The 11,199-nt window shown below is 39.3% G+C and overlaps 1 protein-coding gene across 1 annotated transcript in view; it reads right to left on the bottom strand.

The window, feature by feature from the left end:
- The window catches only part of ZC2HC1A (zinc finger C2HC-type containing 1A), a 67,316-nt gene that overhangs the window by 4,546 nt on the left and 51,571 nt on the right, over nucleotides 1–11,199 (bottom strand). The window contains exon 10 of the transcript XR_004357874.1: nucleotides 484–640. The gene's annotated coding sequence lies outside the window, so the exon portion shown is untranslated. The remainder of the gene's footprint in view (nucleotides 1–483; nucleotides 641–11,199) is intronic.

Raw genomic sequence — 11,199 nt, forward strand, 5'->3', positions numbered from 1 at the left:
AACAAGCATTGCATAACACGTCTCTCCCAACCTCTGAGCTGTGCTCTGGTCACCTAAATTAGGAGGCAGAAGACAGGAACTCAGAATGGCTTGGGAATTAGTGGCTTTGGAGATGAGACTGAATATATATTCTCACTTTTTGGCAAGTTGTTGAATTTAGGCAACTTTCTTTTGTTAAAGACCTATCCAGAATTCTCAAATGTGACTTCAGAGATCAAAAACTGTATTCATCAAAATGTAAGATCAAAACTGTATTCATCTCTATCATAGAAGGGAGATAGTCAAAAGCAAAAAAGCATTTTTGCTCAATAAATCTTTTTTTTCTAAGCTTAAACAGTATTTGTTTTACAAAACCGTCTGAAATAACATGGCATCTTGAGATGTATAATTATTCATTTTAACTAAAAAATACCAGGTACTTTATGACCACCACTATCACTCAATACCCAAGGGCAGATTTCAGAAATTTTTTGGCTTACTGACCTGTTTGACTTGAAGCTCCATCAGAGATAATAAACGTATAACAGAAATAATTCTTCTGGTTTCTAACTGGTCTTCATATCCCATAATTATCTTCTACTTTCTGAAAACATGGAGCATTACTTCTACCTAATGGATCATTTTCTTCAGGGCAAATGACCTATTAGATAAAAAAATAATTATATCTGCATGCTTCTTTTTCTATGTCAGAGAAACGACTGGGAGGACACTTAGCCATGGTAGTTCTGAGTGTGTAGTCACCACATTAATTGTTAATGACAGCACTAAGTGATAGTGGCACTTGGATGAAGCAGTTACCTGCATAATAATCATTGTGGTGCGTCCCACTGGGTTCAGTTAGCAATACACTTACCAGTTTATCTGGTTATCACTCTACAAATCAAATAAACTGTCTTTCAGCCTTGACACTTCTACCTATTCAGAAGTATGTATCTCTGAAATCAATCTGTATTTGTGCCCCTACAAGGGCAAAATATTGATTATCTCGCAGATGGCACAGACGGGAGAAAGCAAACAAAATTTTCATTGGTTATTGAAAAGGAGGATCGGAAATCAGACTGCTTTTTGATAAAGGACAACAGCATGAAAATGTTTCCATCAGATGCAACACTTTTAATTTTGGGCCTACCAATATGGAGCAATGAAGCACTTTCCATGAGCCTTTGCCACTTATTTCTCTGCTGCTCCAGAACAGACATCCTCCTTTCCCATCATGTTGCAAGCACCCTCAAACAGCAAGGGAAGGGCACCCTTTAACATTTGCACACACAGGCACACACTGGCAGATACCTGCAAAAACCAGCACAAATATTTGCTACAGCTGACAGATCATATCAAGTTTTAACTGGAACAGTAAAAATGTTTTGTGTGAGCTATGCCAATTTTCTCTCACTTGTGAGCAGCTACAGTGAACAAGTTACATCTTAGCAAGTATTTTCCTTCAGCGCCTGTCCTCCTTTCAGAAGTCAACCAGCCAGTTTTTACTTAACTTTTCCTAAAATAATCTATCAATAATATTTTCAGGCTGAGAACAGACACACCTTTATTTGGTTTAAAACTAAAGGAACACAAGAATAAAGCAGCAGCCAAAAAGCCATCAGACAAACAATTTTACATGTAACTAAAGCTAAGCATTAGGGTCATCCTAGGGGCTTTTGCTAGCTTAAAAATTCTATTCTGGTCCATCTCCTCCTCTCCAAGTAGCCTTGGAAGGGAAACAAAGTCCTTCAACCTCTTTTTGGTGAAGTTACTCTTCGTAAAGGATGACTTTTGGGTTAATCTTGTAATAATAGAAGCTAAAGGCATCTTACTTAGAGAAGTATGCGTTATTCACTTTTCCCACACTTGTATTGTGTAATTTTGTTTAATCTCCTAACACTTCAGCACTTACTACAGAGATAATAAAAAATAAAACCCATATGTGAATCCCAGTCCTCACTTCAGGAGTACTTTCAATTTGTAAACAATGGATAATTTAATTTTAAAAAGCATGAGCACTGTGGGGAGCAGGAGCAGGAGCAGCTCCTTCCTTCCCCTAGTAAGGAAGGCAACACAGCTTATATGTTGCCTTGCTTTACAGGTTGCTTTACTTACAAATGGGGCCAAAGTATTCTGCAATCCTGATTGTACCTGAAGCTTTTCCACACTGTTGAGCTTATAGCCTTGTTCCAGAAATCGCTGTGTGGCCCATGGGACAGTGCAGCACAAACTACACCTCCAGACATTCTGCTAAAGCCCTTCCAGCCTGACCTGTTTCAGGCACATCTCTCACCTGACTTACCATTTTGTTTAGCTGATGACTCTGTGGGACTGACATGCAGTGCATGGCAGTCATTTCACATGTAGCACAACCACAGCCTGCCTCACATTCAAAGCAGCATGCAGAGCACTGCCTGAGTGAAAGATGAGAGTGATTTCCAGACTACTTACGTTTTCCCCTTCTCCTCCCATTTATTTGGTGCCCATGTTCGAACAGGACCAGTCAAATATGGTATTGTAATTTGACAAGGAAAAACCTATGCTGGCTGTGGCCAACACTGTGATGCCAATTTGCACTGCATACATATGCAAGTTTTTGTCATTTTACTCTTAAGTAACTTCTTTCCTTGTTTGCTCTGAGTGCAGTGATGCCAAAAAACTGTAAGAGGTCAAGGTGCTGAGCAGTGCCTCAGTCCCTGGCAGACACATATGGCCCAGGTGAGCAGAGGGGAAAAAAACAGGCTAGTCCTTAAATTTATCCAAAGAGGATCTCCAACATTTTCATAACTGGTGTTGCACTGCAAAAATCATGCCCACTTTACCTTCTTGCTATTTTTTAAACACTATTGTAAAAGTAATATCAATATGCCATATTTATGATCTTCAGTTCCTGCCTGTGGTGGGGCAAGATAACCACAAAGTATCCTCACACAGTGTTTTTGGAGGGAAAAGGAAAATGCTGTAACCTTCTACTCCTCTGCATCCATAGATGGTGCAGAAAATCTGGGAAGCTGCACTGACAGCTCCCTGTGAACACAGTACACCTTATCATTCCTATGGAGCCAGTTCCTTCTCAGCACTCTCAGGCCGGCGCACCAGGGTGTGCATCCCTGCTGCACATCCCGGGCACAGGACTGAAAAGAGAGGGAAGGAATCCCTGAGTATTTAATAATAAGTTGGTTACCAGCTGGTCTGGCCCTAGCCTGTCTTTGGATACTCCACCTGATTCTTCCTAAGGCACTCGTCCAACCTGTGCACCAGGGCCTAGTAGTGGGGACTCCGGCCTTCACAATACCAAGCACTTTTTGCTTTTCTGGACCTGGCAGCTTTTAGAAAAGCCTCTACAAAAGGGCGAAGAACAGATTTAATTGGCACCAGAAGGGAGGTACGTATCCCACTGAATCCAGACATCCAAGGAGTGGAAGTGGGCATCCCATTTAATTTTCTATAGATGTGTCTTGTGGAAAATGCCTTGATCACTTTCTGAAGCTTGGGTTGGAAACATCTCCCCAGGCAGGGAGCAGAAGGCTATCCTCCTGTTCCCCCTCCCTAATGGATCTGCCCTGTCTTGTTATGACCACAGCAGGGTAGATCTCCATCTCAGACTTAGAAAAGCTTGAAAGGTCACTGTAGGATGTAAGTTTTCTTGGCCAAGCTCCTAGGTAATTTGCTTACCAAAAGTTACTGGCAATAGGGGGCTTCTTTGCAGGGCAATGGCTAAAAAGGTATCTTTTGACAGAGTCAGAGAGAGGCAATCTTCTAGTGGCTTAAGCCTGACTCCAGCACCCGGTTAAAGGTTATTCCAGAATCCTTCCCCAGGATTTCCCTCCAGGAAAATGGAGGGAACAGCAATTTTGGCTTGGGCCCCAGGATCTGCAACTAGTGGAAGCTGTCCATACGTCTCCTTTATGCCTCAGTCCAAATCCATGGAAGCAAATTTGATGTATTGACCTGCTAGTATATTTACCAATAAGCACTGGGGAAGACTTTCTGTCCAGGTTCACAAACTGTGTTATAAACACCACTGGCTAATATCTGCATTCAAATAAGACCCTTATAAGCAGAGAAGGGCATAAGGAAGATTGAGTTAGGGCAGGATATGTGCAAGAAGAATGTCACATGGATTTGAGACTGGTATTTTCCCCAGGAGCACCCCAAGTACGTGTATACTTAGTACCACACTTCTGTACCAGAAGTGCCTTAAGGGATCATAAGACAAATGTGAGAACACTGTGGCACAGGGATCCCTTTCTAGGGTGTTTCTCAGAAGCAACTAAAGACAGTGTATATGATGCCGTGATGTCTGCAAGGCTTTTCTTCTGTGGAAGAAGATGTGGTTGTTCTAACACCTTACAAAGCACTCCTGATTTAGGGGCCCAGGTTGTCATTAATGGACTAGCACTCCTGAAGAGACCCATATCCCCCTGCTGAAACCCTTATTCACCTCCCTAAATGTCCCAGTCACACAGTCTTACCTAGACACATCTTCAGTGGCCTTGCTCACAGCCTTGCCCTAATCTTAACCATACACAGAAAAAAGGCACTAAATTGTATCATCTGGGGCAGAAAAGATAACAGATAGCATTGGGTGTGACATACACAGAAAATGCCACAGCTTCTCAGTGCCTATGTAAAAATACATCAGACAAAACAGGTGGTAAAATGGAACTCTGCCTGTGAAATAACTTGTGAATTACTGGCAAGTTATTTTTCCTTCCAAAACTGTATGACCCAGAATCCCAACAAATAAGCCATGGATAAGAAATAAGAGATATATGGTACATTTCTTCAACAATTCTGGAGAGAAAGGGGTTAAAAATTGCCGAGTCATGAAACCTTTACTATTGATATACCAACCTTCATTAGCTGCCCTTCCTATTGTTGTTGTTCCTACAAAATTACGTGCCTTTTTAATACCTTGAAAGAGACTCAAATCTGCAATGCGAAGTGTGACATTCTAAAACATGTTTCCGAATCACAACAGCCTATTAAAGACTGATTAATCAAACAATAGTAATTGTGGACATGAGGCAAAGAGAGTCTTGACAGTCACATTTAGCTTTGGTTCTCCTCCATCATTTTGAAAATTGTCACTGTTTAATATTTTGAGAATAATTTCTGAAAGTAATTTAAAACAATTTTAAAAAAGCTACTATTAACCAATCACTCATTTATTCCCTTTAGTTTTAAAGCTTAAATTGTTATTTGATCCTTTTTCTGTAGGTTAGAACAATTTCAGATCACTCTTTTGAAGACAGTGTTGTTACCCCTGCTGAAGGAGAAAACACAAATCAAAGGTACTAAAAGGCTCAAACACCACAGAACAAGCACACACAGTTCCATTCACTGTTTCCAAGTCAGCTCCTTAAAATGGAGATGATAAAACAAAAAATACAGTACCTGCACACTGTTCTTACAAAATGCTTTGGCTTGATCTTCACGTAATATATACGTGTATTTTGTTAAAAAAAGAAATTCAGGTCTCAGCATGCACCAACTGTTTGGATTTGCCAAGTGATGCTTATTGAGCAAACTGCATTAACACATCATATTTTAATTGTAATTTTTCTTCTTTCTTAACTATCTCCTCCCACTATAACCATGCACAGATCTCATACTCGCTGCAAACAATGGAGAAAGACACATTTGTAATGGTTTACACTACTATTACAATGTAATTTGCAACCTTCAAAGATAGATGTGTGTTTGGAACTATTTTAGGGTGACTCCAGACAGCAGCAAAATAAATGTCAGAGATAACTCAAATCTTCAAAGGAAAAACGTTCTTTTTTCATTCAAGCTTCAAATCTACAAACTAATATTTTGCTTAAAAATAAACATGTAAGTGAGCTATGCTTAAATTGGATTAAAGAGACACATGCTTGTGGGATTGGACCCACAAAGTCCACACAACAAGAGTTCTCTGCTTCAAGTAATTTCTTCCTATTGATTGGTTTTTTATTAAATCAGTTTTAAGAAGACTTCTTCTTCAAGATAATTTACTACCATGCAATAAATGCAGCTTCTTGGTGGTAAAGAGTACATTTCATAAGGTTTTTTAAGTGCATGGATTTAAACATACTGCTGGACTAAACAAACCAAGTAAAAGTTGATCAAGTAAAACTATACCAAGGCTGGGAAGAAATGGTTAGCAAAATAAAAAAAAAACCACCAAAATTCATAGAATTCATCACATTTAAGTTTGTTTTCACACTTGGAGAAGTTAGTCAGCTTTATTTTGTGTTTGAAGGACACAGAATATCCTTTCCTAAAATAAGCATTTATTCAGAGAAGGGATTAAAAAACCAAACCAAAAAACCAAACACTTCTTTCAGATGGAGAAAAAATGTCTTTCAATTAATTTAGTAACAGACCTAAATCTTCAATGGAATTGTTGTAACAGGACACACACATTCACTAATCCAAACCAAAGATAAAAAAACCCTTTAGCACCTTGTAGTATATTTCCAAGATTTAATGTCTGAAACTAATTCCTCAGGTAGACACTGGTTCTAAAAAATTGCAGATTTAATTTTACTCCCCAGCACAGTGGTTCCAATGACTTTGCTGTAACTTTTCAGGGTGACTCTCTAGCTGCCTTCAAAACCAGGAGGAAGACTTCCAGTTCTCTTAAAAAAAAAATCAAAAAGGAAAAAGAAAAAAAAGGAAAAGGAAATTGAGGAAATGGAAGAAATAGAGTAATATTTCAGGAACAGTTTGCCTGAAACCAACTCACTAAACACATTTTCTCAAGACAAATAATGGACAATGAAGAAGAGAGGGGAAAATTAAAAAGTTCCATAAATGCTTTTTTGTATTGTACATGTAATTTTGTAAAAAAGAGAGACCAGTAAAAGACACATAGGTTTACTTAAATAATAAAATATAATTGATTATAATTTTGGAAAAGAAGCTTTTAAAAGCACAACGTCAAAACCAAAGGAAACTCCAAGACCCTGAAATGCAATGAAATTTTCATAATTTCAATAGGGGTTTATATCTGCAAGGACCACTGCTCATCCACTACCAAACCTCCTCTCCTCCCTAAAATAGCACTTTTTAAAGTAGGAAAAGCAAAAGAATATGCATTGACAGAAACCCACCCCCAAGTCCTTGTTTCTTCTGTGCCTCACTAAGAAGGAACAGGATTTTCATAATTTGTCCTGGCTGAAATATTAATTTCTCCCACATTCAGTCTCCTCTGAGGCACCAAAACAGACACCAGCTCAAAAGCCTCCAGTCAGTGGAGAGGACTGCCCCACTGGAGCCTCTCACCGCCACGGAGCTGATGCAAGCAGATGTGACCCAGGGGCACAGTACCAGCTGGGTTTCAGGCACACCCCAGGCCCCAGCAAACAAAGACCAGAAACAATTCTCGTGACGGAGGGAAGCCAGGGGAAAGCCTGATTCATGCACCGGGCTCTGGGATGAGAACATGAGTAGTGCCCCTGGCAGCCAGGAGTGAGGAGCCTGATTCCCACTACTGCTGCCTCACACCACACCATGTCCTCCACATTGGTAGTGCTGCTCTTAGGAGACTTCCCCTTCCTGGTGGTGGTTTCTCAAAATACCTTTATTTGGCATATTGCTTTTGATGAAATCTTTATTAGCATCTTCCTGTACAGCAAGACAGGAAGAGAACGTAATGACCCCTTCTTTTCCACAGCTCGATAATGAAAATTTCCTGTGAGCTTCACACACTTTCACAACTCTTATCTAAATAATTTTCCAGAAATACTGTTTCCTTCTTTTTATCTAATTCTCACCAAAGAAAAAGAGACACATATATTATATTTGAGTGAATGTAAGATATAATTCTGCATTATAATCAGTTTATCAGTCAGTTCATGTGTTTTTGTATACAAGTCATTTGTCCTGTCATTGAGGTGAGCACTGAAAAAAAAAGTAGCAACAGTAATTCAAAACCATGGGTGTTCTGGTGCAATGACAAGATTAGGTCCCTTGGTTTTGCCTAAATACAACAGAAGATCAGAACTTCCCAGACCCAAGTATCAATCAGAGTTTTGGGTGCACAATAAATGTAACTCCGAATCCCAGTTAATTTATTTAGAGGGAGGAGTAGGGGAGAATATGTCTCTTCTTCTCCCCATCCCCCATAGTTAATTGAGAATAATTTAAGTGTCAGACATATTTAGTCCTAAAAATAAGAACACAATAACAGTGGCCACATTTTCCTGAGTCCCATTAGTTTGTGACAACTGCAGCAGGTACATTTTATTCCAAAATCAAATAAAAAAATTATAACTTTTTAACTAATGTTATACACTAATACAATCAATGGTGCTGTAAGTTTCCAAGCAGCCTGAAGTCAAATCTAAAGTCATGATCAAAAGACCTTTTCAAGCTGACAAGTAACAGCTACAGAAAGACAGCAACATTCTCAGAAGTATTTAGTCTTTAGAGAACTGAATCTTAACAAGAAATTATATGCTTTGCAATCATGTAGCTACCCAACAATTTTAGTATTCTATTGGAGGTTTATATGTAATGCCTGCTTTTCTAAGAATAAATTTGACCAGGTCAGGGGACAACTGGATATCTAAATTTAAACTTGTTTAAAGAAACTACGCTCAGGAAGTGTACTGAACAGAATCATGGAATATGTTCATACATGAACAGATAAAATTACTGGTGCCTTTCAGTTGTTAGCTATGCAGTACCTTCTTTTATTGTTTAAAAAGTTATTTTTGAATACAGTGTGAAAGAAAAAACTGCACACATTTACAGCAGTGCCCTGCTCTGGACCACATCTTTCCAGAGATCACTTATTTGGAGTCTTAGTCAAACTATTTACATAGTAAAGCCGATATATCTCTTATTAAAATGGTCAGGTCCAAAAATTGTCAAGGTATTATAGAGAAGTGGGAGACCTAACATTTTAGAAATTCTACAGAAATATTTCAGTTTTATTCTCTCCCCGAAGGTTTCACCTCCAGCCACAGTCAAGTCACAGCTTAATTCAACTCCAGAGGGAGAGGTCTCTATTTACAGCTCAGCACCAACTGTGTTTTCCAAAATGGGCAAATTGATACCAGTCATTTAAACAAGGTAAGTCTCAGATGGGATAAACTTTTATATCTTCAGGAGTCCTTTCACGATTTCTTGATAAAAACGTATTGTTAAGATGATATTCACATAATTGGGTTTATATTTTAATTCTTCTAATATTACATCTGGTTGGTGTCTGTTTTTCCTTTAAAAAATATGCGTAACATATTCTCCTAAACACTTGAATTTTATCGCTCTGCAGGAAAAAAAACATAGCTAAATCACTAAAAGAAGCACTTTGAAAACAAAGTGCATATAGTGATTCAAAATATTTTTTAAAGTACATAAAAGTCACAAAAAAAGCTTGAATATTTTAGCACCCTCTACATACAAATATATCAAATAATGTCTATATCACAAGTTTATGCCACAGTCCAGGGTTAGGTCATGTAAGAGGGATTGACTGGGATCCAAATACACGATATGGGCAAAGTAAAAATCACACCAACTATCTGTCACTTTGACTGAAGAAGAAGTTTCCTATACATTTAACAGATTTTTCATCCCCCCAAAAAAATAAGACTCTGCCACTACTGAAGAAGAGAGCAAAATTCCTTTTAAGACTCCAGCACCTTTCAGAGTCATGTTTCCATTAATGTGTAAAGCTGCTACGCTGACTTTTTGCATCAATCACATTATTAAAAAAAAAAAAAAATTGAAGCAAATATCAGTCTTCCTGATGTTTCAGCCAAGAAAGTAACATAAGCAAAGCAGCTAAAGAAGTTTTCCTTTATATTGTACACCTTGACAATTTACTAACATCTGCATAAACTACCTCATTCTGTGAGCACACATGTACTGTCATAAGAAACTGGAAGAACTACTGCCAGAAGGAAAGCTGATTTTGGGGGGTTTTGCATGACTGGAGCTTTATAGTGCAGCTTCTTCAAAACATTTGAGTATTGAAAGTGCAAGTCTCTAAGTGCCAGACCCTTGAAACAGATAAATTTGCTTGGATTACACCGGGTACAAATCCCCTCCAAGAGTCCTGTGGCATTTTCTGACCTGCACATGGTAGCAAATTCAAATATACAGAGGAATGTTTTCAGACAATATTTGACAGAAGACAAAAAAGAAAACAATCAATGAAAAAAAAAGTGACAACTTAAGACACAGTAAGAACTAGATCATTTTCCTATTAGTGAGTCAAAATCCTTGTCCAGATTCAAGATCTGAACAATCTATCACATCCAACCTCACACTCATTAAGGGAACAAGCAATGACATGTGCTTGCTCCTTGTATGGAGCTGTGTTGACATCAATCATTATTCTTTGCCTGAGTATTATGGTAGTGATGTGCAATTATTAGTAAAGTCAACCAGCTCAAAGCTGAAGGGGTGGAAAAACCATCTCCTTTTTGAATCTTGACAGAATACTTCTGAAGAAGGATTCATTAATTTTGCCAAAGAAAAACTCATGAGAACTGTATAGCCAATCCAAAACAGAGTATAATTCAGAGTCAATAAAGAGGACTAAGTATCTCCTCACAGAAGGAGGAAGTGGCACAACTTCAATGAGAGAGAATGGGAGGAAACTATCCTGAGCAGTCCATATATTTGCTACTTGACAGTCGCATTCCAATATCTATTTCCCTCCTTAGAAAAGCACTCTAATGAGAAGGGAGCAGGATTATGGAATTAGCTCTCTGTGCTCACGCACAGCAGGAAAAGAAAAACACCTTCCTGAGCCATTCTCCATCCTTTCTTAATCCTTTCATATTTCTCAGAATGAACTTTGCCGCCGGTAGGGTGGGGGGGGAGGAGGAACAACACGAAGAACTCCGAAAAAAAACATCCACCTTCCGCTTCTGACCCCGTGCCAAAAGCCTGGAGTAACCCTTGAACTGACACGGAGCCCTCTTGGCAGTCGCGCCTCCCACAACCCACCCAGGGGCAGCTGAGGGAGCGACGGGGCAGCGCAGCACCTCTCAGACCAAGCCTCTCCTCCAAAAGCGCGACTCCACAACACGGAGTGGTGTTGTGTGTTGTTTTTTTTTTTTTTTTTTTAGGATATCCTCCCCGCGTATGAGCGGATCTTTCCACGCGCACTGCCAAGGTCCATCCTTCCCTCCCTGGCCGCACACACGGCACTGGGCGTGTAGCTGGGGCTCTATGTAACCCCGCCGGCACGGCTCGGCCCCGCCATAGCCG

The sequence above is a fragment of the Chiroxiphia lanceolata genome, chromosome 1 (assembly GCF_009829145.1).
Source record: "Chiroxiphia lanceolata isolate bChiLan1 chromosome 1, bChiLan1.pri, whole genome shotgun sequence".
NCBI classification, from domain to species: Eukaryota; Metazoa; Chordata; class Aves; order Passeriformes; family Pipridae; genus Chiroxiphia; species Chiroxiphia lanceolata.